General features: G+C 42.8%; 1 long non-coding RNA gene across 2 annotated transcripts; it reads right to left on the bottom strand.

Annotated features, from left to right (window-relative positions):
• Positions 1 to 7,362: 7,362 nt before the first annotated feature.
• LOC107824581 (uncharacterized) lies at positions 7,363 to 8,994 on the bottom strand. Of its 2 annotated transcripts, XR_012695142.1 has the most exons (3): positions 8,870 to 8,994; positions 8,513 to 8,565; positions 7,363 to 7,887 (listed from the first exon to the last, which is right to left on the bottom strand). It is a non-coding gene; the product is annotated as an uncharacterized LOC107824581 (long non-coding RNA). The 2 variants fall into 2 exon arrangements; XR_001656884.2 differs by having other exon boundaries at positions 8,513 to 8,982.
• Between the last annotated feature and the right edge of the window lie 7,055 nt (positions 8,995 to 16,049).

The raw sequence follows: 16,049 nt of genomic DNA, 5'->3' as shown, positions 1-16,049 counted from the left end.
CATAACCACTTGATGAGGCTCCGATGATGCGTCTCTTCTTTGAAGGTGCCATGGTACATACACAACAAACACTACTATCAGTAATCGGCGGAATATGGGAACCAATGGCGGTTACTCAGACTTCACTCGCACAATTGGTCACAATTTACATTCAAACTCATTGTGGCAATTCAACAAACACTTAAGGTGCATATACCCCCCAAGTTACCCAAAGCCCTAATTGAACTTCCATTCCTCACAAACTCAACAATGTCTTCCCCCAATTCAACCAAATCTATTAGCCTCACATGCCACATATATACTACAATCCTAAACCAAGACAAGAGTACCCATGATTCTACTATCCTACACATACAATAGCAAAGGAAAAGAATGGGAAAAATAAAAAATTGAAAACAAAACAAATACTAAGAAAGAGGAATAGAATCATGTTACTTACTTGGAGATCTTGGGAGGAACGGAGATTGGGGATTGGTTGAATGGAGAAGAGGAGGAAAGAGAATAAGCTTTGTTGATGAGAGAAATTTTGAGGGAGAGGGAGAGGGGGCATGTGTTTTGGTTTAGGTGAAGGGGGAAAGGTTTTAGATTTTGTTAAGGGGGAGGGAAAGAAGAAGTGGGGGAGTGGGCGGTTGGGGGAGGGGGGGATAAGTAAAAGAAACTAATTAATAGGAAAGAAAAGAAAAGAAGAGAAAAGACAAGAAAATAAAAGAAAAAACAATAATAATAATAATAACAAATTCTGAACCTGGTACCGCCTCATCCGCGGTCGATCGCGTCCAATCCGCGGCCGCAGATGAGGAATAATGAGGGGGACAAAATCCGCGCCTCAATCCGTGGTCAAGTCCATGGGCGCGGACTTGCGGCAGTGAAGGTAGTAAAATCCACGGTCGACTCCGCGGGCACGGATGGGGGGGCAGTGGTCTGTGCAAAATCCGCGGCCTACTCCCCGGTCCAATTCGCGGTCGCGGATATCGATCTCCAGCAAATTTTTGTCTTTTTCACACTTTTACCTATCTCCAGGTTAATTTCATCCCCCGAATCCTTCTGATGCGCATAATTTTATCCCTGCAAATTAGTAGCTCGGTTAATGTCATTCAAAATCAATTACAAAAACAAGAGTAAAGAAAAATAATGGGTTGCCTCCCAAAAAGCGCATGAGTTAACGTTGCAGCACGACGATTTACAACAAACCATGGGTTGCCTCCCAAGAAGCGCCTGATTTAATGTCGCGGCATGACGCAGGCTTTCATTATTACTCCGGGTTGTATAACAACACTAGATCTCCAGGTTTGAAGTTCCGATCTAGAATGTGCTTATCATGCATCATTTTCATCCTTTCTTTGTACAATCTTGCATTCTCAAATGCATGGAACTTGAATTCCTCGAGTTCATGTAACTCGGTGACTCTGCTGGTGCCTGCGGTCTCCATATCCAAATTCAACTGCCGCAGTTCCCAAAGGGCTTTATGTTCGAGCTCTACCAGAAGATGGCATACTTTTCCAAACACCAACTTGTATGGTGACATACCAATTGGAGTTTTGAATGATGTGCGGTACGCCCATAATGCATCATCCAGTTTCTTTGCCCAATCAGTCCTTGTCGCATTCACTGTCTTGGTCAGGACACTTTTGATTTCCCTGTTGGACACTTCAACTTGCCCACTCGTCTGTGGGTGGTAAGGTGTGGCTACCTTATGGTGAACTCCATACTTTTCCAACAGTCGTGCGAATGCTCTATTGCAAAAATGGGTTCCGCCATCACTGATTATAGCTCCCGGGGTGCCAAAACGCGTGAAGATATTTTTCTTTAGGAAGCCTGTCACCCCTTTTACATCATTGGTTGGGAGAGCCACCGCTTCGACCCATTTGGAGACATAGTCAACTGCTACCAATATATATTTGTTACCATACGAGCTGGCGAATGGCCCCATAAAGTCAATCCCCCACATGTCAAAAACCTCCACCTCTTGAATTGTGGTCATCGGCATCTCGTGACGTCGAGATATGTTGCATGTCCTTTGACACTCATCACAACTTTTTACCCAAGCATGGGCATACTTGAACAGAGTTGGCCAATACAACCCCGATTTCAACACTTTTGCTGTTGTCCGGATTCCTCCAAAGCGTCCACCATATGGTGAAGCATGGCAAGCCTGCAAAACAGAAGGTTGATCTTTCTCGGGGATACACCTCCAGATCATGTTATCTACATATATTCTAAAAAGTAGAGGTTCATCCCAATAATAAGATCGACAATCGCGAAAGAACTTTTTCTTTTGAATTGAAGAGAGTTCATAAGGTACAATATCGCTTGCTAAATAGTTAGCAATATTAGCATACCATGGCGACTCCTCCATTGTCACAGCGATTAACTGTTCATCCGGGAATGTCTCTATTATATCTTCAACCTCCATCTTCTTTTCAGCTCCTTCCAACCTTGAGAGGTGGTCTGCCACTTAATTGTCCGTCCCTTTTCTGTCACGAATTTCCAGATCGAATTCTTGTAGCAAAAGAACCCAACGGATTAAGCGTGGCTTTGAATCCTTCTTTGCTATCAAGTACCTAATTGCTGCATGGTCAGTATAAACAATAACTTTTGAACCAATTAAGTACGGCCTGAATTTGTAGAAGGCAAACACTACAACCAATATTTCCTTTTCTGTTACGGTGTAATTGAGCTGTGCACCACTGGGCGTCCTGCTTGCATAGTAAATTGGGTGCATCATCTTGTCTTTTCGCTGCCCCAAGACTGCTCCTATAGCATAACCACTGGCGTCGCACATGAGCTCGAACGGTTGCTCCCAGTTGGGTGCAACAATGATGGGTATAGTTATCAGTCTCTTCTTCAGCTCTTCAAATGCCAACCTACAATCATTAGAAAACACAAAGGGCTGATCCTTTTCAAGAAGTTTACATAAAGGGTTAGCAATCTTAGAAAAATCTTTTATGAATCGCCTGTAGAACCTGGCGTGCCCAAGGAAACTTCTCACTGCCTTGACCGCAATGGGCGGTGGCAATTTCTCAATCACATCAACCTTAGCATGGTCGATCTCAATTCCCTTACTGGACACTCGATGCCCCAAAACTATTCCTTCTTGTACCATAAAATGACACTTTTTCTAATTCAGCACCAAATTTGTCTCCACACATCTTTTGAGCACTCTTCTTAAATTGTGAAGACAATCTTCGAATGAATCCCCCACCACGGAGAAATCATCCATAAACACCTCCATAATGTCTTCAATCATATCAGTGAAAATGGCTAACATGCACCGCTGGAATGTAGCTAGCACATTGCAAAGTCCAAAAGGCATTCTCCGAAAGGCAAAGATGCCATACGGACAAGTGAAGGATGTTTTCTCTATGTCTTCAGGGGCTATTGAGATCTGGTTACACCCCGAATATCCATCCAAGAAACAGAAGTGAGACCGCCCAACTAACCTATCCAACATCTGGTCAATGAAAGGCAAGGGGAAATGGTCCTTCTGGGTGGCTGTGTTTAATTTCCGATAGTCCATGCAAATTCGCCACCCCGTGACTGTACGAGTCGAGATCAACTAATTATTCTCATTTTGTACGACCGTCATTCCTCCCCTTTTTGGCACACACTGAACAGGGCTGACCCAGTTGCTGTCAGAGATGGGGAAGATGATACCCACATCCAGCCACTTGATCACTTCCTTCTTCACCACTTCTTTCATATTCGGGTTCAGCCATCGTTGATGCTCTTTGGAAGGTTTGTGCCCCTTTTCCAAGAGAATCTTGTGCATACAAAAGGCTGGGCTGATACCCTTTAAGTCTGCCATAGTCCAACCAATGACAGTCTTACATTCTTGTAACACCTGCAAGAGTTGCTCGACCTACACAACTAGCAAATCAGATGATGTAATAACATGCAAAGTAGAACTAGGCCCTAAGAAAGCGTACCTGAGGTGAGTTGGAAGCGGTTTCAGGTCCAACTGTGGTGGCTCATCTATTGATGGTTTTGCAGGTGGTGTTGCTCTTTCTTCTAAGCGTAGGGGCTCGAACTGAGGTTCCCTTTTCCAGAACCCTTAACCCTCGATAGCCATGACCCACTCCGCCAGCCTTTCACCATCCATCTCTTCCAAATTCATCAAACATGTTTCTAGCGGATCCCTGACATTAAGGGTCTCATCCTCCTCTTACAGTATCACATCCACGGCCTCCACTAGCGAGCAATTTGGAAATTCGTTGGGTCTCCTCATGGATTGTTGAACGTTGAATATTATTTCTTCATTGTTCAACCTCATTTTCAACTCTCCAGTCTCACAATCAATCATTGCTCTCCCAGTGGCTAAGAACGGCCTTCCCATAATGATGGGTATCTCTTCATCCACTTGACAGTCAAGAATAACGAAGTCTGCAGGGAATACAAACTTCCCCACTTGAACAAGCACATCATCAAGAATTCATGTCGGTCTTTTGACTGTGCGATCAGCCAATTGCAATAACATTGAGGTCGATCTAGCTCTGCCAATGTCCAATGGCCCCCAAGTCACACAATGCTTCAGCAAAAGCATAACTCCCAATGGTGCATGGGATAGTGAAACTACCTGGATCAGACACTTTTTGAGCCATAGGTCTTGTCACTACCGCACTGCAGGTTTGCATCAGAATTATAGTGGACAAGTCCTGGAAGTCAAATTTTTGCGACATCAGATCCTTCATCATTTTTGCATACCCTGGAATTTCCCTCAAATCATCCATCAGTGGAATAATCAATTGAATTTATCGAAGCATTTCCATGAATTTCCTGTATTGATCATCTTTCTTTTGCTTTGCCAATCTCTGAGGGAATGGTGCAGGAGTCAATCTCTACCCACTGCTTGGTGTCTTTTCTTTGTTGGAAGCTTTTTCTACCACCTGTTCTGAGAGTTGTTCACCTTCCTTCTCCTTACCCTTGTCAACCTGTGCTTGTTCAATTACAACCTCGGTGAGCTCTGCTGACTCATCTGTCTCTAATGTAACTGGAGTAGTTGGCGTAGTCTCTCTCCTAGATTGAGCAACTTCTTGCTCTCTGTCTAAATCTCTTCTATTCCTGAAACTCACTGCCATTAACTGATTTGGGTTCTGTTCCTTTGGGTTAATATTTGTATCTACAGGCAATGTTCCTTGTGGGCGATTGTTCAAGACCATAGACAGTTGTCCCAATTGAGTTTTAATTCCTTTGATTGCCGAATCATGTGCTGCTAACTTTTCTTGTATCTTACTATTTGTCCCAATGAGTTATTGTAGCATGCCCCTAATTTCTGTCATGTTGTTGTCCTGCTGTTGATGAGGTGGTTGGTAGGCCAACTATTGTTGGTGCTGCTGATTATAGCCATGTTGCCTTTGATAAGGCACGACTTGGCCTTGTGGTCGTGCGCTTCTTGGATTGGGGTTGTGTTGTGGCTGGTTTGGTCTGTACTGTTGGTTTGGTGTTGGTCCCCATTGCTGCCCACCTTGCCTCTGACCTCCGAAATTGTTGACATAATTCATGTCCTCTCTGAAGCCCTGGTTGTCATTCTCTCCATTCCACGAGCACACATATGACTGGTTTATGCAAGGATTGCACAAGCCTCCATTTGTTGTATCAACAATGTGCACTTGCTTTGTACCCATCTCATCAATTTTCTTTGTCAGCAAGCTTATTTGGGTCATGAGAGTGGCTATGTTCTCTGCATTGGAATTGTTTGGGTCAAGAGCAACAGAATGCACTATTGGTGCAAGTGTCGTACCTCTAGTCATCCAGCCTGAATTTTGAGCCATCTTGTTGAGAAGAATCTTGCACTCTGTGAACGTTTTGCTCAAAAATGCACCCCCAGCTGAAGCATCTACATTGGCCTTCAAACTATCTACCAAAGCCATGTAGAATCTCTGTCCCAGCATCTGAGCTGGAATGCCATGGTGTGGACACTTCACTAGCATACCCTTAAACCTCTCTCAGGTTTCTTGCAAGGTCTCAGTCGGTTTCTGCCTGAACTGCAATATATCATCAATTTGCCTTGCAGTCTTGTTGGAAGGATAAAACTTGTTTAAGAACTGCTTGACTAATTCTTCCCAAGTAGCAATGGAGTTTATTGGGAGCGAATTCAGTCAAGTTTGAGCCTCTCCAGTCACTGAGAATGGGAACAGTAATAGCTTAATTGCTTCAGGAGTCACGTTCGGCTGTCTTTGAGTCACACAAATTAGTAGGAAGTTCTTCAGATGTTGTTGTGGGTCTTCGATGTATGACCCGGAGAACAGTCCCTTATTCTGTAACAGGTGCAGCATGTTGTTGGTAATCTGAAATGTCTCCGCTTGTAACTAAGGAACAGCAATGGCGGTGGCCAGGTTATCAGCAGTTGGTTGTGCCCAATCATAAAGAGTAGCTTCCGGTACAAGAGGTGCCACCACTCCATTGTTTGGGTCAACACGATCATTCCGATTGTTTCCATTGATGTCGTCCATATTGTCCATTTCACTTTCGAGTTGGTCTTTTTGTTTTAACTGTTTGTTCTTCTTGTTGGCCCGATTCAATGCCCTGAATGCTTTCTCGGGGTCTGAGAGTCCTTCAAAAAGTTCACCAGTCCTCAAAGAGCTTCTAGGCATACACCTGAGTCACAGAAGAGTTTAAACGTGAGAATTTCAATGGAAATTTTTAACACCGTAGGAAATTGATCTAAACTAAGAATCCTAGCAATTTTTCTAAGTTGTAATAAATAACACCATTAGTTCCCCGGCAATGGTGCCAAAATTTGATCACGCCCAACTATGCCTTGTAAAAAGGACTAAGCGGTCGCTGCAAATATAATCCGGTTCAAGTCCGGAGTCGAATCCCACAGGGAACTAACCTATTTACTGCAACTTTTAACAATGCTAATGATAAGCTCAAACAATTTTCGGATGTAAGATTTTTAATAGAGCATAAGTGAAATTTATTTATCTAATGAAAAATGACAACAAAATTAGCAATAATCAAGAATAAGGTTGAACTCAAAGGTAAAAGGATCTAGGGCTATTGATTTTCCCAATTGCCGGACTAATTCCCGACACGTTAGCTATAATCTCGCCGCAATACTCTATGAGGATTATGAGTTCCGGGCTACCATAATTATCTCTCGATTAATTACGATAATTTACTAGAAGCATTCTCTCGAACTACTCTAGTTAACAATTAATGCAACTCAGAATTATCCCACCAAAGGTTCGTTATCTCTAACCCCGCTTTTAAATTCAAGTAATTAATCTCTTAACTTACCCGAAAGTGGAATTGTTCAACAACAATCTAACCAAGTATTCTTTCTCAAGCAACACAAGGTAACTAGACACGATTAATCAAGGGCCCTTTCAATTAATCACAACACAACACATAGTTGAACAATCATAGAATAAGAACGACTCAATTATATCTAAACATAGTCAAAGCTTCATCTAACAATTGGTTCCATCAACCCTAGATGATGGGTTTAGCTACTCATACTAATGGATAAAAATTCACTATAACAATCCATAATCAACAATGGAAGTAAGAAGAAGAAGATGAAAACTCTTAGGAAATTCTTCGTCTTCTCTCTCTTGTTCTTGCCTCCAAAAACTCCTAAAAATAGCTCCCCTTCTCTTCTGGGCGAATTAGGCTTCATATAGGTTTAGGTTAGTCGCCTTAGAAATTACATAATTGCTCCTGAGTTGTTGGCCTCCGTCCGCCCGTCCGCGGCCGCGAATTTCAGCCAGTGTTCTGCCTCCAGTGCGCGGTCCAATTCGCGGTCAACTCCGTGGCCGCACATCTGGAGGGGACCCCCCGCTTGCTTTTCTCGCTCTTTTCGATCGGGCTAACCTTCGATTGGCCTTCCACACTCCATATTGACTCCAAAACACTCTTTAGTTTTCTCCTAGCTCGGAGTGGCTCCTGCAAAGCATAAAATTCTTAATTAAAGCATTTTGTTATCTTTTAGCATTCAAATATCAATAAAGTGCAGCTAAATTAGAGTATAAATAATGTCTAAATTGCATAAATATAGCCTACTATCAATCAACTATTTTGATGTTTGCAATGGGGTGTAGTTTGTCTAGACATGCTTATCCAGCATGTTCACTCATTCTGTAATCTATAATGCATTTGGATCCCATAAAGTAAATTTGCACTAACTTTTGTCTCTGAGACACATATCCACCCCCAAACATCCCACCCTCAAAAGAAGAGAAAAATGAGCAAGGGAAAACTAAGCACCACACTCTTACTAAACATCTGCCACATTTAATTCAATGTGTCTTCAGGAGGAAAGACCAGTTATGCAGCATTATCTTCAAGGTCATAACCCTCGCCAGAACTGAACAGGATCACACTATTTCTGAAATGAATGTATTTGTCATCAGAAAAGCAAAGTGGGAAAAACATCGCCTTCTTCCTACAAGTGCAATACTTAATGGTGGCTTCCTAAAACCACTTTAGGTTTCCAATACAGTAAAGGTGACCCCAAAAAGTTAAGCCTACATCTAGACCAAAGGATATTTGAAGAGAGAACCATTCTTACCATCCGGTCATGAATTTTTTAGAAGCCCAGCTCCTAAAAACTTTATAGAACGCCTGCAGTAACCAAAAAAAGAACATAAAGTTTTTATCAGGAAAACATAAGAGAAGCAAGCATGAAATATCAATAAGAAATTGCATCAGAGTATTTCCAGTTGCCAGTTTAGTCACTACATAACCAAGCTTAAGGAAATCACAAGTTTTAAGCTCTGAAAGTTCTACTTGCAGATATCATTTCTGGACCTATGTGATGAAGGTGCATGTATTAGACAGAGAGGAAGAGGAAAGAAAACAGATGGGAGGTAGGAAGAAAGAGAAACAAAAATTTCTGAGAGCAAAGACCAGAAAAAGAGGACAGTACTCCTAATCAGCCAGAGAACTATGGTTGCAAAAGCTCAAGGTTCAGAACAAAATAAATTTTACATGATTTGCAGCACTGAAGAAAGAGTAGTTAGTCAACTAGTCAAATACGGTACACATGAAAATTGTTAGATGGGAAAAAAGATCTTTTACTTTAAGGTTCCATTTCGGTCTCTTCAGGGACATCCAATACAACAACAATAACCCTGTATAATCCCACAAGTGGTGTTTTAGGATGGTAGTGTGTATGCAGACCTTACCACTACCCTGTGGGATAGAGAAGTTGTTTCGATAGACCCTCGGCACAAGAAGATGAAAAAAGACAATAGAACAGTACCAACAACAGAGGCCAAAAAGATAGTACCAGCGATCTAAGAATAAAAAAAATAAATGAAAAAAGCAATATCAATAATTAGTAACAATGGCAAGGTACTAGGAAACCGGAACGGAAAAATAATCTGAACACAACACGTACCACTAGCATACGAAAACAAGACACTAACACACTAGCCTTACATCCTGTACGGAGTAGAAAAATGCTCAACTACTACTAATCTACAACCCTAATGCTCGACCTCCATACCTTCCTATCACTGGCCATGTCCTCAGTGAGCTAGAGTCGCGCCATGTCCTGCCTGATCACCTCTCCCTAATACTTCTTAGACCGTCCTCTACCTCTTCTCATACCCGCCAAGGCCAACCGCTCGCACCTCTAACAGGGGTATCTAGGCTTCTTCTCTGCACGTGCCCGAACCATCTAAGCCTCACTTCCCGTATTTTATCTTCCAAGGGAGCTATGTCCACCTTCGCCCCGATATTTTTATTCATGTGAAGGTGGGTCCCCATGCAAGGATGGCACACACAAAACAAGAAATGGTTTTTAAGAATCTCTGTTGGATGAGGTAAAGTTTTTTCCTCAGCTATTCAGTGTTTGGTTGGTCGTATATGTTGGCAGCATGTGACAACAGAAGGTGAGAGATGGGGCACAAATTCAGTGTTCTGCTGATGGTCTTGAATGGTAAAGGGCGAAAATAAGTAGTGCCTTAGATATAACTTATTTTTTACCCAATTTAAAGAACCGTATGTTTTATTTGATAAGATAAATTTATTGGGAATAATGTACAACATGCCAAGCAGAGAGATCAATTTTGTAAGTTACTCATTCATACAGCATGGATAAGGACAAGATTATGATTACTAAAAATGAATAGCTGCAAGAAAAAGTCAGACTATGCAACTTTGACAAAATAATGCATTTTTTTTTCAAATAAGCTAATCTAACCAAAAATCATCTAGTTTAGAGAACCTTAGCTATCCCCTCTTCTCCTTGTCTTCTCCTTATCAGTATTATTATCTTATGCTACCTTTATCTTATTTTTCGATTTTATGACTACTGTTGTTGTTTACTCTGGTTAGTTTTACTATTTTTTTGATTGTCAATATCTTTCTATCCGACAGTTTTTTATCATAGCTTTTCTACTCTTGTATTTTCCAAACCTGTCTTGAAAATGCTTTTCATGAGCCGAGGGTCTATTGAAAACAACCTCTCTACTCCACAAAAGTAGGGGTAAGATCTGTATACGTTTCACACTCCCCAAACCCCACTTTGTGGGATCATATTGGTATGTTGTTGGTGTAATCAATAGTAATAGACATAGGTAGTATGAAGGAAAAAGCCATTACTTTATAAAAACAATCGAAAAATACATGCTTTAACAAATATTTAACACAGAATAGGATGAACGAAGAAAAAATTAACACATAATACATTTAACATGGCATATGTGGTGAACATGCTAAGATTTCAGAAATATACATGCATTCTAGATATAAGATTGACATCATTACACAACATCAAAATGCCATAAAGAATATGTGTTTTTATTATTTGATCAATATATATTTATTTTCTTTTTTAATATACTAATCCAACATAATCCTTGACTCAAAGGGAAGAGATAGGTTGGAACTGAAGAATCCTACAAAATGCATGACAATATATGATAATCAAAACTGACATGAAGAATTAAACATATATCTGCAGTCATGCCCACAAAAAGTCAAACTTTAATAGTATCTCCTATTAACGAATTAAGTTGTGTTACTGATAAAATGCTAAGAAATTTTCCTTTCACATCACAGGATAGAACCTCTCCAGGTAGTAAAATAGAAAGCAAACAAACGCTTCTTGAAGCACTTCTGATGCAAGAACAGGAAGATGCAGAATTAGCAACTGACGTGGCAAGTTAGTTAGGAACTGTTAGAGTTAGTTATAACTGTCAATAACTGTCATGGTGAAGGGATCGAGTGAGCCATTTGTGTGAGTTGTTTTAGTTTTATAAATACATTGTAATCAAGCTAATAACATTCATTCAGAAATAAGATCTCATTCTACTTCTCGTCTCTATTCTTCTTCCCAGCTAAAATCTCGAAAGTTCCCTGTTTAGCTGCCATTGTTCTTTGAGCTAAGCTCCTAGTTCAATCTTCTCATTCTCAGTTCTTCATTGCATCATATGGTATCAGAGCCGACGTTCCTCGGCATTAACATGAGTAGAGATAAGAATCAAGATAAACCTACAGAAAGTATGGAGGGCAAATTCTCAGAAATCCAAGACCAATTGCAGAAATTAATGGAGGGCTTAACTAGTATGAATGTCTGGAATGCACAAACAGATAAAGAATTGCTTGAGATTAAGGAGGCAATTGGGTGTCACGACCCAAAATCTAACCATGGTCGTGATGACGCCTATCGTGTTACAAGGCAAGCCTATTTCCCAAAATATTACTATTAAATCGATTATAAGAATTTAATAAAACATTTTCAACATTTGAATTTTTCCTAAACTAAATCAACTCTAAATATAATTATAAAAAATACGAAAACGAGCCCCAAACATCGAGGTGTCACTAAGTCATGAGCGTCTAAATCTATGAACTAAGAAATAAAACTATCTAACTGTCAATACAGTCCAAAAGAAGAAATGATAAAAGGAGTAACAAGGTCCTGCGGACGCTAGCAGCTACCTTACAGTCTCCAACGATAGCCGGCCTGAACTCAACGATCGTTGCGCTCTAACTCGCCTAGATCTGCACATAAAGTGCAGGGTGTAGTATGAGTACAACCGACTCAGTAGTAACGGAAATAACTAAGGAACTGAGTAGTAGTGACGAGCTAAGTAGAACAATTCAATTATTTCTTTATCACAATTTAAAATAAACAGGAATAATCAGGTAAATTCCATCAACTTAATAAATGCTACAAAGAAATTAACGGGTAAAAATGCAGCAAAAGCAATAAATCCTCACAGCAATGTCATTCCATCACTCAGCACTCGGCTCTCGGCACTCGCACTTAGCACTCAATATTCAATAGGTACCTGCGCTCACTGGGAGTGTGTACAGACTCCGGAGGGGCTCCTAAAGCCCAAGCACTAAGCACGGACAACTCACGTGCTGCACGGACAACTCACGTGCCATAATATCAATCCCTGGATCCGCACGGTCAACTCACGTGCTACGCGGACAACTCACGCGCTATGGTATCAATACCTGAATCCGCACGGACGACTCATGTGCTGCACGGACAACTCACGTACCATAACATCAATCAAATACCTCACAACAGGCCCTCGGCCTCACTCAGTCATGTACCTCTCTCGCCTTACCATCATCAACAAATAAGGAAAACACAACTCACGTCAAGTATCACAGCATATTGGCAAAATAATAGGGACTGAGGTAAACATGTATAATAATATCTATGACTGAGTGCAAATAATGTGAGCATGAATAAAGCCTAAGCATGATCTCTAACATGAAGGCAAACAAGTTCAACAACAAATCAACACATAACCACAGATAATAGCCATTAGGCCTCACAGCCTCACGGGATGGACCAAGTCTCAATCCCTCACGGTGCACACCCACACGCTCGTCACCTAGCGTGGGTATCACTTCCAAACAATCACGTGATGTCAAATCTCCGAGTTTATACCCTCAAAGCCAGAGTTAAAACTATTACTTACCTTAACAGCGTAAAATCCTACTCCGGGATGCCCTCGTCTCTGGACTCGGTCTCCAAAAGCTTCGAATCTATCCATAATCAGAATAATACTATCAACATAGGCTAAAGAATCGAATTCCACAATAAGAACTACATAAATAGGCCAAAAATCTGAAATCGGCCAAAACCCGGCCCCCGGGCCCACGTCTCGAAACCAGTCAAAAATGGCAGAATAATAATCCTCGTCCTCTCCCGAGTCTAACCATTTAAAATTCATCAAAATCGAATTCCGTTTGGTCCCTCAAATCCTCACTTAAAACTCTCCAAAATTCAAACCCTAACTCCCTCAATTTCACCCTAAACCCCTACTAATTTCATGGCTAATCAGCGGGAAATCATTAAAAACATACGTAAATAAATCCAAGTAACTTACCTTAGTGATATCTCTTATTTCTCTCTTGGAAAACACAACCCTAAGCTCAAAAACCGTTCAACAATGGAGGAAAAAAGGCAAAAATTCGAGAAGTGTGATATATGTAGGTTCTGCCCAGGGGTTCCGCACGTGCGACTCCATATGCGCATCTGCGCTTCCGCATCTGCGATCCCAGGTGCGCACCTGCGCATTCCACTTAACCGACCAGGCTTCGCACCTGCGGCAGATCCCTCGCACCTGCGGGCTCGCAGGTGCGATCCTCTTTTCGCATCTATGACTAAGATCTGTGCCTCCATTTTCCGCATCTGCGACATGCCATCCGCACTTATGATCATCGCACCTGCGACTCCCCATCCGCAGGCGCGGCCACACCAGTAGCCTTACACCAGCAGCTTCCAGCTGCATTTCTCAACTTCCAAACTTCTCGTTCCAAACTTCTTGTTAACCATCCGAAATCATCCTGAGCCCCTGAGGACCTCAACTAATAATTCTAACAAGTCATATATCACTACCCGAACTCAGTCGAACCTCCGGAACACCCAAAATAACACCAAAACACCAAATCAACCTCGAATTCAAGCCTAAGAACTTTTAAACTTCCAAAATTCACCAACGGCCCCGAAACCTATTAAACCACCTCTGAATGACCTCAAATTTTGCACACACGTCACAAATGACACGGCGAACCTACTCTAACTTGCGAAATTTCATTCCGACCCCGATACCTAATTTTTGACTGCCAACCAAAATCGCCAAATTTCTAACTTTCGCCAATTCAAGCCTAATTCTACCACGGACCTCCAAATTATATTCCAGACACACTCCTAAGTCAAAAATCACACAACAAATCTAACCGAATCATAAAATTCCACATCCGAATTCGTTTACTCATAAGTCAACTTCCGGTTGACTTTTCTAACTTAACTTTCTAACTAAGAGACTAAGTGTCTCATTTCACTCCAAAACTACTTCAAACCCAAACCTACCAACTCGATACAACTCAACACAGCTGAACAATACATAAATAAGCAAAAATGGGGAAAACGGGGCTACAACTCTCAGAACGACCGACCGGGTCGTTACATCCCCCCTCTTAAACAAACTTTAGTCCTCGAACGAGTCTAACAGAAGAACATACCTGAAATCACAGCATCTGAAGCAATAATGTCTAGCCTTGGATGGGAGGGAATAGAAACGGGCCTGACCACCCCCTGATCTGCCTCCCCCTCTCGGGCGACCCATAGCTGACTGGGCTCCGCCCCTAGCTGGCTGAACTCCACCCCTAGCTGGCTGGGCGGGTGGTGGAGGAACTGGTGCTGGTGCCGTAGGCCGAGTACTCCGCTGTGGAGTCCCACCCAACATCCTAGGGAAATATATCGCAATGTGACTAAAATCCCCGCACTCGAAACAACCCCTCCTCTGACGAAACTGCTGCTCCTGATGCCTAAAAGAATTACCCGATGATACTTGAGCGGGCGGGGCATAATGAGAACCCTGCGCCGGCAATGCACTGAATGATGACTGACTCTGCTAAAACTGACCTCCCTGAGGAGCACCACTGAAATCACCCTGACCACGAGGCTTCTTAACCTCCCTCTTAGCCCTCTCCTGACCTCGAGCCATCTTAATCTGTCGAGCAATGTCGACAACCTCATCAAAGGTAGCCCCAGATAATCTCTCCCTGGTCATAAGCAATCGAAGCTAAAAACCGAGGCCATCTATAAACCTCATGATCCTCTCTCGGTCTGTGGGAACCAACCAGACCGCATGACGAGATAACTCGGAGAACCGCATCTCATACTGTGTAACAGACATCTCACCCTGGCGAAGCTGCTCAAACTGCCTGCGCAGCTCCTCTCTGCAGGACTCAAGTACAAACTTCTCCAAAAAGAGAACGGAGAACTGCTGCCAAGTAAGGGGTGCTGCGCCAACAGGCCTATGCCTCTCGTAAGTCTCCCACCATCTGAGTGCAGCCCAAGAAAACTAAAAGGCAGTGAATGAGACCCCGCAAGTCTCCAGAATACCAGCAGTACGAAGTATCCTCTGACACATGTCCAAGAAGTCCTGAGCATCCTCTCTCTCTGTGCCACTGAAGGGTGGTGGCTAAAGTCTCCCAAACCTCTCCAACCTACGCTGATCATTCTCAGGCATAGCAGGAACCACATAATCCTGTGCAGCTGCAACCGGCTGGGCTGGTGGTGCCTCCGGTGTCTGAAGTCCCTGAACAACCTGCTCGGGTGTGCGAGCGACGGGAGTCTGAGTGCCTTTCCCATCCTGAGAAGTGGCTGCGGCCGTCGACATAGAGACCGCCTGAGCAAGGCCAGTACATGCTGTCATAATCTGAGCTAGGGCCTCCTGAAGGCCTGGAATCACAATATGCACAGGTGGTGCCTGAGCTGGTCCCGCCGGAACCTCTACCTCCGGGACCTGGTCCTGAGCGGGGACAACTGGGGGATCCGTAGGTGCTGCCCCAGCTGCTGCGTTGGCGATGACTCCGCCCCTACCACGGCCTCTACCGCGGCCTCCGCCTCTTGCGGCCCGAACTAGTGGCTGTCCCTCTTGATCGGTAGCACGAGTCCTCACCATCTGTGAGAGAATGAATAACAGATGTTTAGCTACTAGAATACACAAGACGCATGACAAGAATCCAATAATGTGAAATTTTCCTAAAGGTTCTGCAGCCTCTCGAAGATACGTACAAACGTCTCCGCACCGATCCGCAAGACTCTACTAAACCCGCTCATG

Source organism: Nicotiana tabacum, chromosome 9, assembly GCF_000715075.1.
Source record: "Nicotiana tabacum cultivar K326 chromosome 9, ASM71507v2, whole genome shotgun sequence".
NCBI lineage: Eukaryota > Viridiplantae > Streptophyta > Magnoliopsida > Solanales > Solanaceae > Nicotiana > Nicotiana tabacum.
This window is presented reverse-complemented; position numbering and strand designations above follow the sequence as displayed.